General features: G+C 38.0%; 1 long non-coding RNA gene across 1 annotated transcript; it reads left to right on the top strand.

Moving 5' to 3' along the window:
- Positions 1 to 4459: 4459 nt before the first annotated feature.
- LOC132378660 (uncharacterized) lies at positions 4460 to 14365 on the top strand. The gene is made up of 4 exons (XR_009507149.1): positions 4460 to 4853; positions 7331 to 7378; positions 9117 to 9542; positions 12649 to 14365. It is a non-coding gene; the product is annotated as an uncharacterized LOC132378660 (long non-coding RNA).
- The last annotated feature ends 8025 nt before the right edge of the window (positions 14366 to 22390 follow it).

Here is a 22390-nt window from a genome sequence, read left to right as displayed (position 1 = left end):
TTACACCTTACCATTGAAATTTCACATTTAAAAGGCTAACATTTTCTTTTAGTGTTTAATGTACAGGGGAAACATGTCTTTCATTGTTCTAAATGTTTTTTTATTTTTACATGTACATGAGTTTTCTATTTTCTTTGTTTTCACATTTTGCCTTTATTTCACATTTGATAGATTTACACTGAAGCTAAAAAGTATTTTTCACTTTAAAAGCAGTTGATTGCATGATTTTTGGATTGCAAAACCTATCCTGACGAAATAAAATGTAGCTACATGTTTCTTCCATGGTTATGAGAGGACATGAACAAGACTTCAGAGTTGCTGTTATCCTGGAACTATTTTATGGGGATCATTCTATTCCACCCTTAATATTTTTGATTTGTGCAGGTTAAGGTAAAATTAATGTACTTTACTGACACAAAAATATTAAATATATTATCTTCGTGGAAGGGTCTAAATTCCCCAAGTTCTTCTGATGAATATTGACTATGGTGAATTCAACTGAATATCCATGATATTCGTTGATATCCATAATATTAATTCAATATTAATCTGGTAATCTTCAGTCTTCCAAAGCCCTTTATACTGTGTAATTACTCTTAGCAATCAGATCATTTAAATTCAAGCTTCAGCTGAAATGTTTAAAACAGTGGAAGCTTTATTTCCATTAATTGCTAAATGTTCTGATTGCAAATACCAGCTTTTAGTCATTGTAACTGCAATACAAGGTGGTCATCAGTGATCAAATGCAGAAGGCTGAGGCTTACTGATGTTGACAGTAGGATAGGCCTGTTTGCTATGGACTGGAGTGCCATGAAAACAAGTAGCAGGGCATAGTTTTGCTGGAACTGTGAAGCACAATTCTGAGGAATGTTCCATCTGATTCTGCACCAGATATACTTGAATCTGAATCCAAAACCCTATTAACTTTGGGAAGTGTTATGGGGCAAGCATATGAGATGCAATAAAGATATTAAAATTTAATTACTTTGCATTTACTGTCTCTTACTGTATTTGCATATTTTAATTCATAATTTCAACATTATTAATGCACTTTATTTTTTTAAACTTCAAATTAATTTCCTCCTTTTCCAGTCAGTATCTATAGTATTTTTATTTTGAAGTGTGGTTGGGGCTTTGCTGTATGTCAGAATTTGTCAGTGGTATGATTTTAAATAAAGGGTACCTAATCCACTTGAAGCCATGCCACTGAACTCCACATGTGGGTGGCTGCTGAGCTGGTGTCCTTGCATCCAATAAGGGAAGTACAGATGCAGAAGACACCAGAATACAATTTCCAGTGGGGGAATTGTGCCAGCAGAATCTGGCCCATTGATGATGATTTTAAACTTCTAGGTGTTAGTATTATATAGCAGCTTACCTTCATGTAAAACATCTAGATTGTCTAAAACAGATTCAAGGACCCTAATCTAAAAAGAAATACAAATATTTAATTGATTACTGGAATGTTCAATGTTTCCATTTCCATTTCACTACAGTGGCTGCCTGAAACAACAACAAAAACAAGAGATCCTTTACATGCTGAATCCTCAAACTGGGTACCGATATCCATAATAAATCTGCCGACAACCACAACTATTCAGACTATACTTTTTCCCACCCTATCTCTTGTAACAATGCCATTCTTTTTTCTCAGTTTCTTCTTGCAGGAAGGGTTTCCCTTCCTCCACCACTGATGTTACCCTCAGCTGCATCTTCTCCATTTCCCAAGCATCTACCCGCACCACATCTTCCTGCTGTCTTAACTGGAAGAATTCCTCTAATCCTTACCGAAAACTCTGCATGTAGTAGGTCATTCTCTGCAGCTTCTGCCATCTTCAGCACGACTCTACCAACAAACCTCCCCCCCCACCCCGCCAAATGCTCCTCTCGTGTTAACCCCTTCATTCTCAGAATCATCTTCGTGAACCACCTCTGGACTCCAGTGACAACACATCTTTTCTGAGATAGGGGCCCAAAAGTGTTGACAATACTCCAAGTGTGATCTGACTAGTATCTTATAATGGCACAGCATTATCGCCTTGCTTTTATATTCTATTCCACTTGAAGTAAATGCCAATATTGCACTTGCCTTCTTTTATCACAGACTCGACCTGTAAATTAACCTTCTGGGAGTCTTGCACGACGACTCCTAAGTCCCTCTGCACCTCTGATGTTTGAAACTTCTCCCCATTTAGATAATAGTCAAACTATTGTTCCTTCTACTGAAAATGCATTATCATACATTTCCCAACACTGTATTCCAGCTGCCGCATTTTTGTCCAATCTTCCAACAGTCTTAAGTCCTGCCACAATTGCATTGCTTCCTCAACACTACCTACCCCTCCACCTATCTTCGTATCATCCACAAACTTTGCCACAAAGCCATCAATTCCATTATGCAAATCATTGACAAACAATGTAAAAAGTACTGGTGCCAATACTGGCCCCTGAGGAAAACCACCAGTCACTGGCAGCCAACTAGAAAAGGCCCCTTTTATAACCACTCACTGACACCTGCCTGTCGGCCATTCCACGACCCATGTCATCCCTGTAACACCGTAGGATTTTATCTTGTTAAGCAGCCTCATGTGGCATGTTATCAAACACCTTCTGAAAATCCTAATAAATGACATCCACTGCTTCTCCTTTGTCCACCTTGCTTGTTACTTCCTCGAAGAACTCTTAGCTGATTTGTCAGGCAAGATTTCCCTTTACAGAAACCATTCTGACTTTGACTTATTTTGTCATCAGTCTTCAAGTACCCTGAAACCTCATCCTTAATAATAGACTGCCAACACGTTCCCTACCACTGATATGGTGTTACCAATAACTCTTGCTTTTGAAAATAATATTTTTATGAAATGTGGGTGTTGTTGGAAGGCCAACCTTTAATCACCATCTCTGCCTGTCTTTGAGGAAGTGGTGGTGAGCTGTTTTGAATTGATTTAGTGCTGTTGGTGAAGCTATTGGATGCTTCTTCTGCAATAAAGGAAGCACAATTTGCTAACAGGTCAGATTGGTGCCTGCAGGTGGTCATGTGACCATACACAGGCTGTCCTTGTCCTTTGTGGTGGAAGTTTAGGAGACTTGTAATGTCAGAGACCTGATAAGGTATTTCTTAGTGTTCCAAAAGAAATATGATATTCCACATTCTTAAATTTTCTTGTATTTTGCTTCCTATTCATTGGACAAAAACAAGTGTGACCCCACCCCCCACCCACCGCCCCGAAGGAGGGAGAGAGAAAGCTGGGGCTGGGAATTACCAACACAATTCATCTGATGTTGATATAATAGTGGGGAAGTTCTGGAATCAATAATAATGTGATATCATGACACTTATGAAAAATATTCCTTTAAGAATGTGCAATGGATTCCACATCTGTAATATTGTGTACAATCTTGGTCTCCTTACCCAAGGAGAGCAATGATACTTTTCCAGATTGGTTCTTGATATGGTGGTGAGTCCTTATGAAGGGTCTTGGCCCGAAACATCGACTGTTTATTCATTCCGTAAATGCTGCCTGACCTGCTGAGTTCCTCTGGCATTTTATGTGTTTTGCCTTGGATTTCCATCATCTGCAGGTTTTCTTGTGTTCTTGATACGGTGAGACTGATATGAGGAAGTATTGAATAAGTGAGATGTCTATTTAGATTCCAGGCTTTTTGTGGTTTCATTCAAAGCTACAGTTTCTGGAACTTTGAATATTTGATAGAGTAGATGTGGGGAAGATATTTAACTTGGCTAAAGAGTCTAGAATTCTGGCATTCATCAGAAGGAGAGTTTATTTAGGACTGCAATGAAATTATTAATTCAAATGTGATTCAAAAATTATTCATTCAAAAAATTCTTTGTAATTCTCTAGTAAGTACTTTGAAGACTTAGTAATTGATTCCATTCAAAGAACGGTACTTCCGTCAATCGCAGGACTCTGCAGAGAGTGGTGCGGACAGCCCAGTGCATCTGTAGATTTGAACTTCCCATTGTTCAGGACATTTACAGAGACAGGTGCATAAAAAGGGCCTGAAGGATCACTGGGCACCCAAATCACTCCAACCACAAACTGTTGCAGCTGCTACCACCTGGGAAATGTTACCGCAGCATAAAAGCCAGGACCAACGGGCTCCAGGCCATCACGCCGAGGCAATTGTATTTCTGTATTGGCTGTCCTGTTGTATACACTATGTATTATAAATTACTATTAGACATTGCACATTTAGACGGAGACGTAACAAAGATTCTTACTCCATGTGTATGTGAAGGATTTAAGAAATAAAGTCAATTCATTTCAAATGGTGATTAATTTCTTGAGCTTAAAGGGCTTGAGATATTGGGGTAGAGCAGGAAAATGCAGTGTAAGTAGAAGATCACCCATAATCTTGCTGAAAGTCAGAGTGAGTCCAGGGTTCAAATGACCTCCTGCTCCCACATGCAGTATGTTCTTAGCAGGTCGAGCAGCATTCCGTTGATTTTCGTCTATGAAGAATATGATTTATATGCGGTTACAGTTTAGTTTCAGGTCAATCGGTACACCTCCCCCAAACTGATGGTGAGCTGTTTACTGATTGTAATGTCATTATGGGTCCACAGGGAGATGGCAAGTTGTGCGACGTGACTATTTCTTACTCCCGTGGACGAATACTGTCCTTAGTGTTGGCATGGAATGCTACATTTCCTGAGAAGTTGCGATCCAATTGTACACTATGTGATTATCAGTTAGCATCTGACATGATGATAGATCGTTCAAAAAGCCACGTCTTATAAAGCATGCCTGGGGCAGCAATGCTTGACCTCCAGCGACCGTCATACTATGGAGAGCTATCAGTGATGCTGTGGACAAGTGCGTGTCCAATCGGTAGGTTTGTGTTATATATTCATATTCATATATTCAATATGTTCGTTCAGGAACTTCTGCGTGCCAATCTGGCAGGCGCATCCTTCAGGACAAGGTCATCTCGATCGATGACCAGCCCCCTCTTGGTGGTGGGCAGTGAGTACAGCGCCCCGGTTTCCCCCTCGTCAACTATTAACCGACCAAGCCCACGGCCTCAGCTGAAAGCGGGCGAGCAGAAAAGAACGAAACCGAAAGCAGAGCGGTGGATTAGGGTTGACTTTGATTAGAAAGGGCAGCTATTTTTATTTCCTTCTTCAGTTATTTGTCAAAATCGCGCATCATGCTTTGAATTTCCAGGAACGCCGCACAACTTGCAAGTTCTCATCCGGCAACCACTGCACGTACGAACGTGCGGACAAACCGAAAACCCTCTCGCAGCCTCCTGAGCGTCAAAAAGAAAACGCCATGGCAGAGAGAGGGCGCTCTTGGCCTAAGAAACGTAGCTATGGCTCCTTGAGTTTCAGAATTAGTAATTCTTCAACGTTGTTTCGAAACCTACTTACCGAATTCCTGGTCTGCCTACTTTTTTTAAAAAAAAATCTACCTCCCTGCCTTTCTGCCTGCATCTGTTGCCGGTTATCCTTAGAAACCCGACCTCTAAATATTTTGCTCATGTCAGGATGTACATTTCGATGCACGCGGTGGATCCTTTGTTTTGGCAGTCTGGTTATTAGTTGTACTAGGGTGCCTGTATATATACCATAGATGGAAACACAGCTATTCCAAAGCCCTTCAATTAGTTGTTTTCTTTAGAGAAATAGCTTTGAGATAAAAAATGTAATGACGTGTCTTACATGTCATTAAATGGATCCAGTATCATCGTGCTTCTGTAAATTTCAGTTTTATAAGTAAATGATTAATTATTAGTGACTTAGTTTCTATCTCTCAAATATCACGATATCACAGTATTGGCTGTGCTAGTCAAACATATTTCCTTCACCTGTATCTACGTCTCTTTCTCATCTGCTGGCAAAATTGAGCAGAGCAAAAAAAAAAAATCACGTTTATTAATCACACAATTTACAAAAGCCACCTTTCAGTTTAGCTTTATTATTTGCTTATGGTGTATCCAAAATTGTAAAATAAAGCTTTGAAAACCTGTGAAGCAGTGTAGTTATCGGGTGCTGCCTTTTAGATGAACTTGAAGAATTTACAAAAAATATTATAAAAATGTAAATTATATGCAACAAATGAGAAATAAGTTCTATCACAGGAGAAAATCTGCAGATGCTAGAAATACAAGCAACATACACAAAATGCTGGAGGAACTCAGCAGGCCAGGCAGCATCTATGGAAATAAATAGTCAACATTTCGGGCTGAGACCTTTCTTCAGGACTGAAAAGAAAAGGGGAAGATGCCAGAAATAAAATAATAAATTATATTACTGGCTTAAAGACAGGAGTGGAATGCATTTCCCTTATGAGTTAATTGCAGTGTGTTCTTTTAAGAGAGATTTATCTGACTGAAATCCAGAAATTCACCATCTTGCTTCTGTAAATAATTATTCAGGAGCAAATTCTGATGCACAGCATTATCTCCAATAGCTTTGTTTCATATGTTAACCTAAGTTGATGTGTTTGCATTTGGGCAGCATCCGCCTGGTTGAGGAGTGGGTAGTGTCACTGTGAAGGAATTCCATCACCCTGCAGAAGTAGGGAAATCCACATTAATCCAATCATTTACATGAAGTATGTACTCTATATGGAGTTACCATTGTAAAGAAATAACTGATGGATGTGCTTCAAGACAACAGGCGAATTGCAGATTATTACAAGCTACATGTTGACACCAATGAGAAGCATTTTAAACTTTGAACATTTTTATTACTGTTCCCAAAAAAAATTAAGGTGCATCTATCATGTGTGAATTAAACATAAGGTTTAAGTTCCTAAATTGCATTAACATTCAGCAATATATCACTATAACTGTTTTTGAATAATCATTTCAGCTTTCTAATCTCATTCAATGATATATGTGGCTACAAAAGATGAGGGATCTCACGGTGTTAGTGCAATCCTTTTGAGTGAAGTTGCCTGGCTGTCAGGCGCTTGGCCTCGGCTGGCTGAACTCGTCTCATTAAACCGTCTGCCCGTTTATCCACCTCCAAAAGCTTCTGTATTATGTCAGAAACACTTATTTAGGCTCCAACCGTCAGAGTGTATTAACATTAATAGCAGCCATCACATGGGAAGAGAATGACCAGCTCCAAGACACAGAGATAGTATACACACCAAGAACTTGCAATCAAATTGGAAAGAAAGGTCACATTTGCAATAAGTTGGTGGAAATGCAGGTAATTGGTTAGAAAGCACTATGTATGTCCCTAACAGTAATGTCATTGATTTGAATACTTTTCATATAATTAAACGTTCTTGCATTTATTACTTTCCAAAAGCTAAAAGCATCTCAAATGTTAATGAAACCGTTTGTGTTACAGGCAGCATGGAATTGAGTTCAACTGCAATATCGTCCTTTTTAATTTTAGGTGAGTTGTAGTCAGATGATATTTCATTCTTTTACCTTTCAACATGTGCAGAAAGCATTAAGTCAGAGTGTAAATATTTCCCACATGAACTCTAAACACAAGGTACAGATTTAACATTTGAGGCATTTTAAAAAGCCTTTTAATCAAAAATAGAATGCAAAAGTTATGATTATTTGAAAAGTGTTCAAATCCATCACACCACTGTTTGTGTTCTTTGGAGGCCTTACGTTGTGCGTTCATACAAACTACCTGCATCCCCTTTCATTTCCAGCAAAGATAACCTTTCTGTCCAATATTCATATGCCACCATGGGCCATTTGGTCCTTCAAACCTGTCATTCAATTAGGCCATAGCTGACCTGTAGCTCATCTGTGTGTGGCAGTATTTCTTCCATAGTCTTTACTATTGTCAATCTGTCAAAAAAAAAATCTTTTCTTTTCAAGAGATTGAAAGATTATTAAAAGCCTTTTTGGGTGTGAGTTCAGGTGTGAGTGTGTGTGTGTGTTGGAGGGGAGGGTGTGGTCAGGAATGCGTGAGTGTAAGTTTGGTGTTCCATTACCTTTTGTGGGGAAAAGTGCTTTCTGATTTCACAGCTGAATAGCCTGCGTCTAATGTGCTCTGTTTCAAGTTCCAAAGCCTGTATCAAAACGAGTCAATCAGTGACATCTATACTTATAATTTAATTCAAGGCATTTTCAATTCTATAAAACAAACACCAGAGATTCAGCAGATGCTGGAAATCCAGAGCAAACACACACACACACACACACACACACACACACACACACACACACACACACACACACACACACACACACACACACACACACACACACACACACACAATTCTGGAGGAATTCAGCAGGCCAGGCAACACTTAGGGCAGGGGTCCCCAACCCTGGGCCCATGGACCACTTGGTTAATGGTAGGGGTCAATGGCATAAAAAAAATTGGGAACCCTGGACTGTGGAAGGAAGTAAAGAGTTGATGTTTCAGGCTGAGGCCCTTCACCAGGACTGGCCTTTATGATCAATTCTATATGTTTGCATTGCGTTCCTTTGGGAGAGGTTGGCAGTCAGGTATAGTTAGTTTTAATGGGAAAGGGACAAAGCTTGCCCTTTCTTAAAATTTTGCTGCTTTCCGTAACAACAAATGTAGGTTTCACTCTAGGATGCAAAGAGCCTACTGCATCATACACAAAATGCTGGAGGAACTCAGCAGGCCAGGCAGCATCTTGTATGTGTAATATTGCTATGCCTGTGGGTTTTAGAAAGAATTTAGTAGTTTTTTTAAAGGTGTAAGTCCCTGTATATTGGTGACAATGGATGGAAGTATTTGTAATCCTTTTCACTTCAGGTGAACCATGATAGGGTACTTATTTCAGCAACAGTGCCTCCATAACTTTAACTTCTGGAGATGAATGGGTAAAAGGCTCCTTTTTTTATTCAGGAAAAAGAATGAAGAAGTCAATATTAAAAAACCTGGTTGTACTTTCCATTTTGCAGGAGTGTGGTATCTTGGGGAGAATTAAATAGGTTAATCCAATTTTGAAAAGAATGAAGATGTCACCTAACTTTCCGAAATGTCAGTTTTGCTATGTTGGGAGACCAAGGCAAGCCTGCCTTGCAATTTTGTCTATTCTGAAAGGCTAGCTATAACTTCAAAACCATTTTAGATTAGGAAGCTGCCAAGTTTGCAACATTTATTTATTTTTAATTGAAATGGTTCTGTTTTACAGATATCCGAAGGCACTGAACCAAAGTAATTAAACAGTTTGACATAGATGAACGTTTCTCTTTGGAATAGTCTGGGTCAAGTTAAGGTTGGTCTCGGAAACTGTGAGATGAAAAAAATCCAACAAAAATAAGTCATTTTGATGGAAAACAAATTGCATATGAGCATCCAAGTTTTTTATACGGTCTCCGTGAAACTGTGCAAGCAGGTGGACGAAAACAGCCTTCTGCCATTTTTGGATTCTTGGTGTTTACAAATCATTAGAATGAAGCACAGTGAAACTGATGTTCTGAAGTGAAAATGTATAAAATCTGCAGTGCAAATATCTTTTTTGAATTTTCCTGTAGTAAAATGTGCAAAACATGACATACATATTGATGAAGAGTTGATTTGGCTGTCCAAAATTCCACAACACATGGAAAAAAGTATTGTAAGTGAGGACATTTCTGCTAATTTTGATAGATTTTTTTATTTCTTTTGCTCATTTGATGGATTTCCTTTTAAGTGTGCTTTCATACAATTGGATGGATAATTTGGATGGCATTCTGCACCTTTTGCGCTGTAATGTTGTGGTGAGCCTGAAATACCTTTTGACTTGTCAAGTTTTTTTTTCATCTACTGTTTGTTTTGGAATCTCTTCAGCTGATCTTCATTAATCATTTTTTTCCTAAGATTCTTACTGACAAAGTGAAAAAAAGAACCGAAATGATATCTTGCACTTTCCCCGTATTATGTTTATGTATCTCAGAAATTCCACTCAGTCGCCATTTTTATTATTCATTCATGACTTTTGGCCTTATTTGTAACCGTATTTTAATATATTCATTAACTATTAACATTTTATATATATTATATATATGATTTCGTCCAGACACTTCAGTTTCCTCCCACAGTCCAAATAAGTAAAAGTTAGTAAGTTAATTGGTTATTGTAAATTGACCTGTGACTAAGTTAGGAATAAATTGATGGGTTCCTGGCATTGTGTCTCAAAGGGCAGGAAGGGCCTATTCCATGCTGTATCTCTAAATATATATATGACCATAAGGTATAGAAGCAGAATTAGGCCATTTGGCCCATTGAGTCTGTGCTGTCATTTCATTATACTGTAGCTGATTTATTTACCTCTCAACCCCAATCTCTTGCCTTCTCCCCATAACCCTCCAGCTGATTTTATATATATATTCTCAATGAACATACTTGTCAACAAAATAACAAAATTGGTAATTAGTTTGTCTTTGTTATTTATAGCTTTTCCTAAATGCTATTGTATTTCTTTGTTTCTCAGTAAATGTCCGCAAGAAAACAAATCTCAGCCTGGTATATGATGACACATTTCCAGAGATGCTGCCTGACTTGCTGAGTTCCTCCAGGATTTTGTGTGTGTTTCCAGTACCAACAGAGTTTCTCGAGCTTTTGTTTTACAGGGCTCATCTCCAAATGTATATATGCTCCAAAAATGTTTCCTCACTGCAGATGAGTTAAGAATTATTAATATCATACGAGTGTTTTTTTTTGTTTTGCTTGCAGTTCTAACAAATTTACCTACCGTTTTGCTTACAGTCTTGTTTATCTTTGGAATATCTACCTCCACTCACATGCTCCTCGTTCGTGGTTTAGCCTGTGGAATTATAAGGGTGCCTGAACAGTTAAGGACTCCACAAAGGGTTAAAATACGGGTTGAGTGCCAGAGGAAGCAACTGGTCATCTGCTCGTTCCTTTCACTCTCTTGCACGTTATCCGGACTAGTACAATGTTAAACTTTTACAAATGAACATTGCCTCTAACCCCTGCCACACGATCACGGCAAAACCACACATTCGGAGTATTTTGTATTAAACATCTAGTTAAAGCATCACACTTAGTCCTTCTTACAGCTCGTCAGTGGCCATTGGATTGTGACAATGCACTAACTCAGTACTTAAGTTTGGTATACCTTCGCTGCTTACGCATAACCGAATCAGTGCTAAAGGATAAACTAATATTTCATTAGTGAAATAAACTTTAAAAACACAGTAAACTATTTCTTTTCAACGATTTTAATGTCAGGCGTCCACGATTATATTGGTACGTTGGCACAATATCACACACGCATTTCCCCATCACGGCATCTGCTAGTTCGAGACAAGATGACGGAATTAGATCCCAACCACTTTTCGCGAGAAAGCTGGGTTGTAATAATAATCCGTTGCCTGGATGAAATTCTACGCAGAAGGATTCGGAAGGATTCTGTAAATTTCACTCCTGGAGGAGGACTGCACTCTATCTAATCAATAATTCCTAGTCAGCTCTCTGCTTCCGGCTGCATTAGGTGCTATTATCACCTCGAGATAAGATAATGGCAAAGTTATTACGTTATCCCCCTTTGAGAGGGGGAGAAACAGCGTTTTTAAAGTACGATTCGCTACAGTTACCGGCGCTGCATGAATTACAAAATCTGTGATGATGTTTGTATTTTACACCCCTTTATCATAAACACTTTGAATATGCTCGAGGAATCTGGCAAGCAAGCCAAAGTAGATTAAGAACAAGAATCTTAGTACTTAGTATTTGGGGACAAGCCTAAAGCTCTGGGAGTTTTCATAATGTGACGTTTGTGGAGAATTTTGTGGCTGCTTTGATACTCGAATGCATCTTGGAGGTCATCGCAGGCAGAGAGCCATCTAGCAGTGAGAGAGTGTCACAGCAAGGACTTAGTGAAGGTAGAACAGATTCGCTTTCCACTCTGGTCTCTGTGGTCTCAAGGCCGCACAGTCACCTCTCGGAACTCCCATCACTTCCTAGTGGTTGGGAAGCCCCGGGAAACCGACTTGCTACTTCTGTCAGCAAGATACGGACCATATTTTTTTTATGAATCTATATCGGGCAACACGAGGAAAGTTCGATAACACGCGTGACACCCTTAAGTTCATTTGTTTCTGCGTTTACACGGAAGAGAACTGTCTAAACGTACTCTGGTGCCGAGAGGCATAGTGATACGAAGTGATAAAGGCAGATTTCCAGCTCCTAGACTTGAATCTCCAAAGTGTGTAAAATGGCATGTAAGTTGTAAAGGTGGGAGAAACCATTTTTCGAGGAATGCAATCTAATCCTCCCAGACTGGTACAGTACCTTTATTCAGGAGGAGAGTCATATTTGTGCTAGAAGTTTAGACAATTGGGCCCCACTATAACTACAAATATAATATTTGGGGATGTCAATCCAAATAAAAACAGATTTAATGGGGAGTACATTTTGCGTTCTATGCATGGAATTTGCGGGTTGCCTGTTTTAATTACTTGCTTTATTCCATTGATTTCCCAGATACACTGTAAAATGCAACATGGATTAGAGGTGACGGCAAACTTTTTGCCGTACGGAAAGTTAAAGGAAATCAGTTGTTCACGTTCCTACTTAACGTTTTCGTGATGAATTGGTTTTCACTTTGTTGGAAAAATTGAATGATTTATCTGCACAAGCATAATAATTTACATTTAAAAGTTATGACTGCTAACGCAGAAGGAAGTTAGTTAACAGCTTTTTTCCCCCCCTTTTAACAGCACGTCGTATTATTTTCCCGTTGTTTTTGATTTTCACGAATGGACGATGCGGGGTGTAGAATGTTATATTTTCTTGGACCTTGCACGAAGTTCCAATATCGCAGCCGTCGTTCAAGGGCGCGGAAAATTCCAATCGCTGCCAAACTTGATTACTTGTTGCTACGATCAGTCAGAATGCTTGGGGAATGTCAAATAATCAAACTCACAAAGTTACCTCCACACTCACTGAATCCGCTGTTGCTTCAAATACTGTGCTGGGGACATCACATTAATCACAAGCCCATATAAACGCATTGGGAAGATCCAAAATTATCAACTGGTTCGACACGAAGTTGTGGCACGCCAGAATACAGACATAATTTGTACTTTAATCTGAAATAGAATTCGGCACCCGCCTCTTCAAACCGGATATGTTTATAGGAATTATTCACTGGTAGTAAGAGACTCCAAGAACCTTATCATGGAAATCAATTATACTTAATTCAGAACAGGTAACTTTCATTGAATGCACACGCACGCTTTACAAAATACTGAATAAATGTTGAATTGAATATAATGTATGGCGGCAGAAGGGAAAGTGCGATGTTTTACTAACTTGGATGATAACGTTTTCTTTTTACTTATTTGAATTTCCCTGAATGCTTCTCATTAGACCATAAGACATAGTAACAGAACTAGGCCGTTCGGTCCATCGAGTCTGTTCCGCCCTTCCATCATGACTGATTTATTATCCCTATCAATTCCATTCTTCTGCCTTCTCCACGTAACCGTTGACGCCCCGACTAATAAAGAACCTATCAACCCCCCCCCCCTTTAAGCCTACCCAACGACTTGGCCTCCACAGTCGTCCGTGGCAATGAATTCCACAGATTCACCATCCTCTTGCTAAATTAATTTCTCCTCATCTCTGTTCTAAATGGACGTCCTTAATGTTTCTTCAGAGGCTTTAATTATGCAATCTGGTCATTTGCCGCATTATTAAAATATGTTCCGAGAAGGTGATCGCCCACAATTAAAAAACAAGCGATGTAAAGGAAAGAAAAACAAGTGCTTAAAAGTTTATATGCTTTTTAATGTGGTATAGCTTTTAACTTTCGACATAACTTGTCAAACGTAAACACTGTTAGAATTTTTAATTCCCGTATTCTCAGATTCCAGCATAAAATGGTCTCCTGCTGAAATTGAATACCCGTGATTATTCATAGCATAAATGTCTTACTTAGTCTTTCCCTTCGGCTAGAATCGAGATAGGGTTGGGCTTTAAGTTTACGGTCCTGATATCACCCTGTACATAACCTGAAGTAATCCTGAGCAGAAGAAACAGAAAATAGAAGCAGAACTGCTTTAGGTTACAGAAAATCTCAAATATTTAACTTCACATGCATTCTTTCGCCTCCTTAAAACAGACAGGGGAACACTGCATCCAAATGAATAAGCTGGCGGGACAGCCGGATAAAAACAGCCCCAATTCAGCACCACCCGTGACCCCGTGTAGACCCCATCCCTCGTCTGCGAATGAGGATGTTTACGCAGAATACAGTAAGCAAGTTGTATTGCCTGTCTGCTTATTTACTCCAGTGTTTTCCAGAAATATGCCTTTGATTCACTGCTCTAAGATTAACAATTAAAAGTAAGATGCAAATTGCAGTTATTATTCATTATTCAATCTGTTACTTATTTATAATAAGGGATAAAAATAAAAGAAAATCTCAGTTGAGCTCATGCCGTATTGTTTTTCATTATTCCAGTCAGGCATATTTAAGCCCATACAAACTTCTCACCGATTCTCCAAAATGATGAATACTTAAAACGATTGTCTCGAAGTAAAGCTGTTTTATCAGGGCAAATAGCTCCAGAAGTCACGTACATAATATACGTCTCACAATTCATCAGACCTGGGTATATAATACAAGAGTATATTTGAAACCAACCTTTTTAACAAGTGACAGTGGTCAAATAACGTTGTAGTTTCTGTATAATAAGCAGCGGTTGTATTTGCCAGGCGAAATTATGAACTAAATTTCTGTTCTGCAAGCTAGATATATGTCCGTGTAATATATCATGAAAAATATATCAAGGGACTTAACAATCAAAAGCAATCAAAATTTCTTTTTACTGTTTGATCTGGAAGAACACAGAGTGAGAAGCAAAATTCAGTGGCGATGTTGCACACAGAGGGACTTTCCGCCGCGGGGAAATGGGTCCAGTTGGATCCAATCCAAGCAGAGACAATCAATCACACGCTTAATCCAGCATCATGGACACGCGGACAAGGCATAGACCAGACACACAGGTGGTCCAGCGCCTCCTGAGGCAGTCCCTCAAACTGGACACAATCAGTCTAATACCCCAAACGCAGACAACCCAGCATCCCACATCCACAGGCGACCCAGCTCTCTGCATTCGAATGCAATGTAGTAACAAGACAAACAAGCAAGTTGGCTTTCCAGATAATTACATAACCTGCAATTACAGGAAGACCAGTCCTTCCAGTATACACTCAGAGGCCACATTAGTAGGTACCTCCCATACCTAATGAAGTGGTCGCTGAGTGTATTGTTGTACGTTCGTGGTCTTCTGTTGCTGTAGCCCATCCACTCCGTGTTGTGCATTCAGAGATGCTTCTCTGTACACCACTGTTGTAACACCAGATTATTTGAACTACCGTCACCTTCCTGTCATCTTGAACTAGCCTGGCCATTCTCCACTGAACTCTCTCAGTAACAAGGCATTTTCAACCACAGAACTGCCACTCCCTGGGTGTTTTTGTTTTGTCGTTTTCTTTTTTTTTTTGCAGCGTTCTCTGTAAATTCCAGAAACTGTGTTGTTTGTGAAAATCCCAGTAGAACAGCAGTTTCTGTGATACTCAAACTGCCCCATGTGGCACTAACAATCATTCCACAGTCAAAGTCACTTAGATCACATTTCTTCCCCATTCTGATGTTTGGTCTGAAAGGCAACTGAACCTCTTTACCATGTTTCTAGGATTTTGTGTATTGAGTTGCTGCCACATGATTGGCTGATTTGATATTTGTGTTAATGAACAGGTGTACAGGTATAGCTAATAAGTTGGTCACTGAGTGTATAAGTATAAAGTAGTAACAAGACAGAAAAAAACAAGCTCACTTTCCAGGTAATCCGATTATTTGCAATTCCAGTAAAACAGTCAGTCCGGTATATATGGTCTTGCATATTGGGGGTATTGAACTCGCTGTGTATCTGGAATTCTACATACACAACAATCCACTATTACACAGTTAATATTCTGGGTTCACCTCAAATTTAGACACTCAACATTATAAACATAAAGAAAATACAGAATATGGCTAGACATCAATAGATATATAGATGCCATATTCCTGATGTGAATCAATTCAACATCACAGCTCCATAGGCAGTACAATTATTGAAACACATAGGCAGGCTGAGAGTATGAGATATACAGCCTCCCAAATATTCAGACAAAATCTAATACTAAAGTAAATTCAAAATTCCAGATGAGCAGCCTATCCAAACATCCACATTCCAAAATAAAAACAAGCTATGAAATATCAAACACTAGGAAATCTGCAGATGCTGGAAATGTCAACATGGAAATGCATTGTAGAATCATTGTAGGAGCAGTAATCAGCACATCTGAAATTGCACCAGACCATGGTATTTTGGGAACTACAATCCTAAAATAAATGCCATCAGTAAAATGACAGGAAAGCAGGTGGAATCTTCTAAATATTTCAAAATATACACTAGCAAGTTTTGAGGATGGAGAAATGCTGTTCTGCAAAGCAGCCAATTTAATGACCTTAGTACAAAATCACTACAGAGGCCCAAGTCTAGATAAAGAACATAAACAGTTCAGAGATTAGCCTCTAACATTAAGGAATCCATGGGCCTATAGATATACAGAATCAAATTATTTGAAACAAGCAATAAAGCATGCAGATGAGTAATATTGTCATGTAGCTTAACTAAAACATCTAGGAGCCAATTTGTTACAGAAACAAAAAAAATGTATTTCTGAACTGATTGATTTCTCCTAGATCCATAGATAATTGTGTGTTGGTTGCACAGGTCAATTATAGCAGGAAGTGTTATTGAAAAGTTCAGACTCACAAAAGAGCAAAATTCCTAATTACAAAGAACTCCCAGAATCATATGTGTGCCAGAACAATCATACTAGATGCCTTGTTAGATTAGTTACACAGACAGCATGGAAAATCCAGACACAGGCAATGCACTCCAGAACAGGCAATCTGGCAGCTAATATAGGAAATCCAGCAGTCCAGAAGCAGAAGCAATCTATCATCCAAGATGTGCAAACAATTTATCAGCAATGGCTCAGTCAGACCAGAAACCCATGCCCAAATCCAGCAGACCAGATGTGCAGGAAGTTTGTTGAAACATACTTACGGTTTAACACATCTCTCCATCTTTTCTTCCTCTTTCACAAACATCCAATCAAATTTTTGATTCACTATAAAAAAACACCTAAATAATTAATCACTTTTTATAAACAATGATTTTCAAAATTGATCCCTTGACACAAAATTAGATATGAGTTAATATAGATTAAGAAGGAAATACTGCATTGGAGATCATCTTAAATTACAGTAATTATTTATCAACTCTGCACCTTAAAACAATCCATATTAAGTTCTAAATACCTAAGTTGTGTAGAATGGGAAGTGATGCCGTGGAGTAGTCATGCATTGTCTTCAGTAAATCTGCTTAACTCAATGACCAATCGGCCAGGTCTGTGCTAATATTGTGCACAACTATTTAATTTTGTTATAATAATTAACATAAATGTTCTATTTGTCAACAAACAAATTCTTCTGTCAGCCAGCTTTCCTGTCAATCTTCTAAAGTGTCAGCATTGGCATTGTTTTATCCCCATCTCCTGAAAACTTCCTGTTCTGACCCTGAATCTCTGCTACTTCAAGACTTGGTCAAGTAATTATGAATGCAATAGTGTAGGCCGGAGATCCAGTGCCATATTGAAGGAAGACCAATATGCTTTTTGGATATGTTGCTCAACAGATACATGCATAACTCGTGGATAGCAAAAATAAAATAGAGCACTATTTTGAATGTAGATAGGGATCATTATTTTATCCTTGATCAACATTACTGAAAGATGACAGCTTACTTGGTTTTACCACAATAAGCTCAGTGGGAATTTACTCTGCACAAAATGGCTGCTGTATTTACTACATTCTGCAGGTGACTCAATTGTATTTCAGAAATACAATTGATGTTTAGTCTTTGAAATTTTAGAATGTGAATTGAAGGGCAATAATTTAAAACAAAGACATCGTGGCTGGATTTTGCTTTCATTAATCTTTCGTTTAATTGTTCTACAGTTTTATAAACTGAAGTGCTCCCAAATTTGATAAAATGACCGTAAAGAATTAATATAAGGATTTAAAAATACAATCGTTTCTAAAATAATTTTTGAGTTTATAATGAGGATGCTTTCATATACTGTACACTGCATGCATATAAGTACATTAACATTTTTTTAGCTTAATATTACTCACCTTCCAACATTATGAGAAAGCTGTACAAAATTAGAATGGCTTTTCTTGAGAAGTGTATGTGGTCTCAGAACTGAGTTATGCCACTGTGCCACTAAGGAAATCAGAGCACATGCATTGCCTTTATCTGAGTAAGTGCAGAGTGATTTTCACACGTATATGCATGTCTGTTAAAATTTAGGATCCAAGAGATTGATGGATTGTGTGCTTTGATGGCATAAAAAAAGATAAAAATAAAGTTAAATTTTTTTGTGAAAGTTATTCTCATCATAATAATAGTCAAGTATTCTAAAGTTGAAATAATATAAGACTAATGATGGAAGAAATACTATGATGTCTCTCTAAATACATTTTGGGTGATTTTACATTCAAAGTACATTACACTGTGTGCTTCAATGTAAACAGTAACAAAACTTACTAATTTTTTTGAAGCCCATCACCTTCACTTGGGGCATAGGCCGCTGACAGAATCTCGCCAGAGTCTTCTGTCCTGCACCAGTCTTTCAAGTTGACCTCAGGTGTAGCCCACCTTCAAAGGTCCCTCTTCCAGGGGTGAGGTCTTTGGAGTTTCTGTTGGTGTTTCTGTAGTTCTGAGTGTTATAGAATGGGGTTACTAGCCCCATGCTCGATTTTCCTCCTTTCATAGCTGGGTTTGGGACTATCCGTGGATGAGTTAGAACTTGATTATAGTGTGTTAAATTTCAATTTTCTTTTGCAAATTTTTTCTAGTACACCTTTGGAAGATATTTAATGCTACTATATTTCCTACATATCTTAGGATGACATCTGTGATTTATATTATATATAGTGGAAGATCAATATTAATATATGCATATTGCTATGATCTAAGCTCATAATAAGGAACATTAAGGGATGAGATACTCCATAAAAGCCTGCTGTTATTTTTCTGCTTCACAGATAAAATATTTAACTCTATTTGAGTCAATGGTTTGTTCAGAGAATTCCTAATCTTTGTAAATTTTGGGCTGAAATCATTTCATGTTCTTCAATTCTATAGTTTCTAAACTTTGGAATAACCACTGCAAAATTTACTTACCACATGAAAAATATGCACAATATCAGAACATACAGTTTTCCTAGAATTATAGAAAATGACAGATGTCTTTTCATTAACAAATATCAAATCAATTTGGGTCCTTCATTCTCTGGCCATTATGTAATCATGGCATGGTGTGGCTTGATAAACAATGGCAGGTTTAGCAGCACAAAATCCACTTCTAGAGATTTGAACAAGGTAGGAATCATTGTGTAAGTTTCCTCTGGATGGACATGCTGACTGTAGCAATAATATTCTGCCTAAAATGTAGAGTTCAGAAGGGGAGGTTTCATATTATATTTCTGAGCTGTTATTTGACCAAAGCACTGTAGATCATTGCCCAGACTTATGACTCACTGAAGACATATGGAAGAGACTAGTGACTGGACCTGTCACTGATATTTGAGACTCTTCTATTTGTACAGTATGTAGATAACTCTACACAATATCCTAGAGATGAGTGGAGTCTTATGCACAAGAATTGGAAGCTGATCATTATTCTGTAGTTAAACTCCAGCAGTACACCAAGGCAGATGTAAGGCATTCTTATTTCAGGTCTTGTGGCCTGTGTCTTCAGAGGGAATATCTGTATTTCATATAATGTTCCTGATTTCTCAGTAACTATAATTGAGTATTTTGAACATAGCTAATTTTTTTTTGCATGAGTAAAGACCTCAAAATCAGAATACTTACATGGATCAAATTGTGTAATTAAGTCCCCTCCTACCCCCTCTATATTCCCGTACATTGTAGACTTATAAAGTTCTATGTCTAGTACAGTTTCTAAAAAGTAAGAATATAAACAAAGAATTTCAATAATCACATTGTGTGGCTTTTGTTAGATGGCTTTGTGTTATTAATAGAGGATTAATGATGCAGTCCAATAAAAGGGTGATAGGCCGCTTCGGATCACTGAAGTGCACTGCAAATTAAAACTAATGTTTAGAAACAGGCAGCTTGTTTTGGACAGGCATTTAATGACACAAAAAAGTAAAGAAATCCTGAAAAAATATATTAAAATCTTAAAACAATTTTTTAACTGAGTTCGGCATGTCTCAAATAAAGTAGCCTCCATATATGATAGATCTGAATGGTTCAATACATATTCACACTGTAACTGGACTTAAATAGATTTCACCAGTACTAAAACTAGAACAAAGTAAAGCTTGTTGAATAATTGCTTTTGCCAAAAAAAAGTCTGCAGAGGACTTGCGCGCTTGTGAACTTCACTACTCTTGATCTTAAGCGTTTCCACCTTAACATTTCTGAGTAAGTATTTGTATGCAAGGAACTTAATAAACCAAATTGTTTTGTAATATTGACTGTTATTTGAAATGTTTTAAAGTTGCTCTTCGTTCTTTAAAAAATGCTCAAGGATGAATGCAAAGTGGAAAATTCATGCATTCAGCTGACTCATTTTCATGGCAAGCGAGACATCTTTTTGCTTCATTGTTCTTGAGAAGGCTCCATGTGGCCTGTTGCAATACATAAATCTTCCAACATGTTTGTACTGCCTAGACCATATTACCTTTTTAAATGTATAATGTGCATTGTTTTAACTGTTGCTGTGTCAATAACATAAATGATTGAAACTAATGAAATGAAAGTGCCATAAATTATAAATATTCTCCCGTGTCAATAATTTTTAAAACTTAATTGGTTGATTTTCAAATATCATTTAAGACCCCTTTTACAAACGAGAAGGTGTAGTGTCAGACTCTATTACTTCGGCTGGACATCTTCCTCTAAGTTAAAAAATAGAACCATCAGCACGGGTTTGAGAGGTCGATAAAGCTTTTAGATTTTGAGATGTTTTCAGGGAGCCCATTTCCTGCGGCTAAGAGTTGTTAATGGAGCTTAAGGAATTATCTTATGACTCTCTGTTTGAGAGCGGTTATTTCCTCGCTTATGTTCCCTTGTCGAGGCTGAATATGCTGCTGTCAAACTCGGTTAATGAAAAGTAACGCGTCGGTGATTACAGTTTTATTTGGGCTCTATGTAAAAAGCGCTGTTAATTTAGCATCCCCTCCTCTGTGTGTTTGAATTTGCCACGGCTGAATGATTTAGAGTACCCAGCGAAAAGTGATTCTTTTTTTCACCCTCAGCACAATCTACCTTTCTATTCCAATTTCAACACAATTGCATCTCTCCACCTCCGCCGTCTAATGGCTACATTATCCAGACTTTGTCAGTTGCATTATATTTGAAAATTATTTATTTGTCTAAGGTTTCAGTTAAAGGCTCTGGCTGGCCCAGGCTACATTAAAATTCATCATACTTCAGCCTCTAGCTGTACACTTTCCCCTGGAGAATAGACTTTCGCTATTACTGTCAAGTACCCTTGACTCTTTCTTTTTGCCCTTTTATCTATTACAACTAATTCAAGTTATTTTGCCCTTTTCAGCGAAGACGTGGCTCACCGTAAAGCTTAGCCTACCTTGGAGATCACAGGGCGCAGAGCCTCTGGAAATTGAGGGGTTAGTGTCAAAATGAAAATTTCACTTCAAATTATCTTGGCTGTTGCACATTTTGGCAACCAGGGCTCTTGTCAGAGATTTTGACAAGTGGGTCTAGCAAATAGCAACATTTGTGATCTCGACAATATCATCAGAGAGCAGCGAAGCTTAATGCAGTGACAACGATGTGACTGCATAAACGTTTTTTTTTGTGGTAGATCTGCTTCATGATATATGTAAAAGATACTGTTTTCACTCGCCATAACTATGGAATAATGCATTGAATTTTCTTCTAGAGTGTACTATTTGCACCAAATATGATATAATAGCTGGTGTTTACAGACAAGACTAAATAGATTTGCAATATGTTTCAAATGATTCCTCTCTTGTATTTTAATGAACAACAATTAAAATACAGTAGCCAAATTCAATTTATTTCCTTATTAAGGAGAATGTGCATAATGTCCGCTCTGTTTTTTAACACCAGATGTACCATATTTACAATCGGCAGGTTTGAAATTTAAGAGAGAAATAAAAGACCATTTCTTAAGTCGTAATTTCAAAACGAGCCACTTAAGATTTGATACAACAGAGTTCGCAGTCGTAATTAAAATTTCAGTCTGTTTATAAAATTACAGATACTATATACCATTTAACTGGAAATTACAGAGGTATTGTGGCGGTGGTTTAGG

This window comes from Hypanus sabinus, chromosome 20, assembly GCF_030144855.1.
Source record: "Hypanus sabinus isolate sHypSab1 chromosome 20, sHypSab1.hap1, whole genome shotgun sequence".
NCBI classification, from domain to species: Eukaryota; Metazoa; Chordata; class Chondrichthyes; order Myliobatiformes; family Dasyatidae; genus Hypanus; species Hypanus sabinus.
Note: the sequence above shows the minus strand (reverse complement) of the source record. Positions and strands in the feature narration are given on the sequence as shown.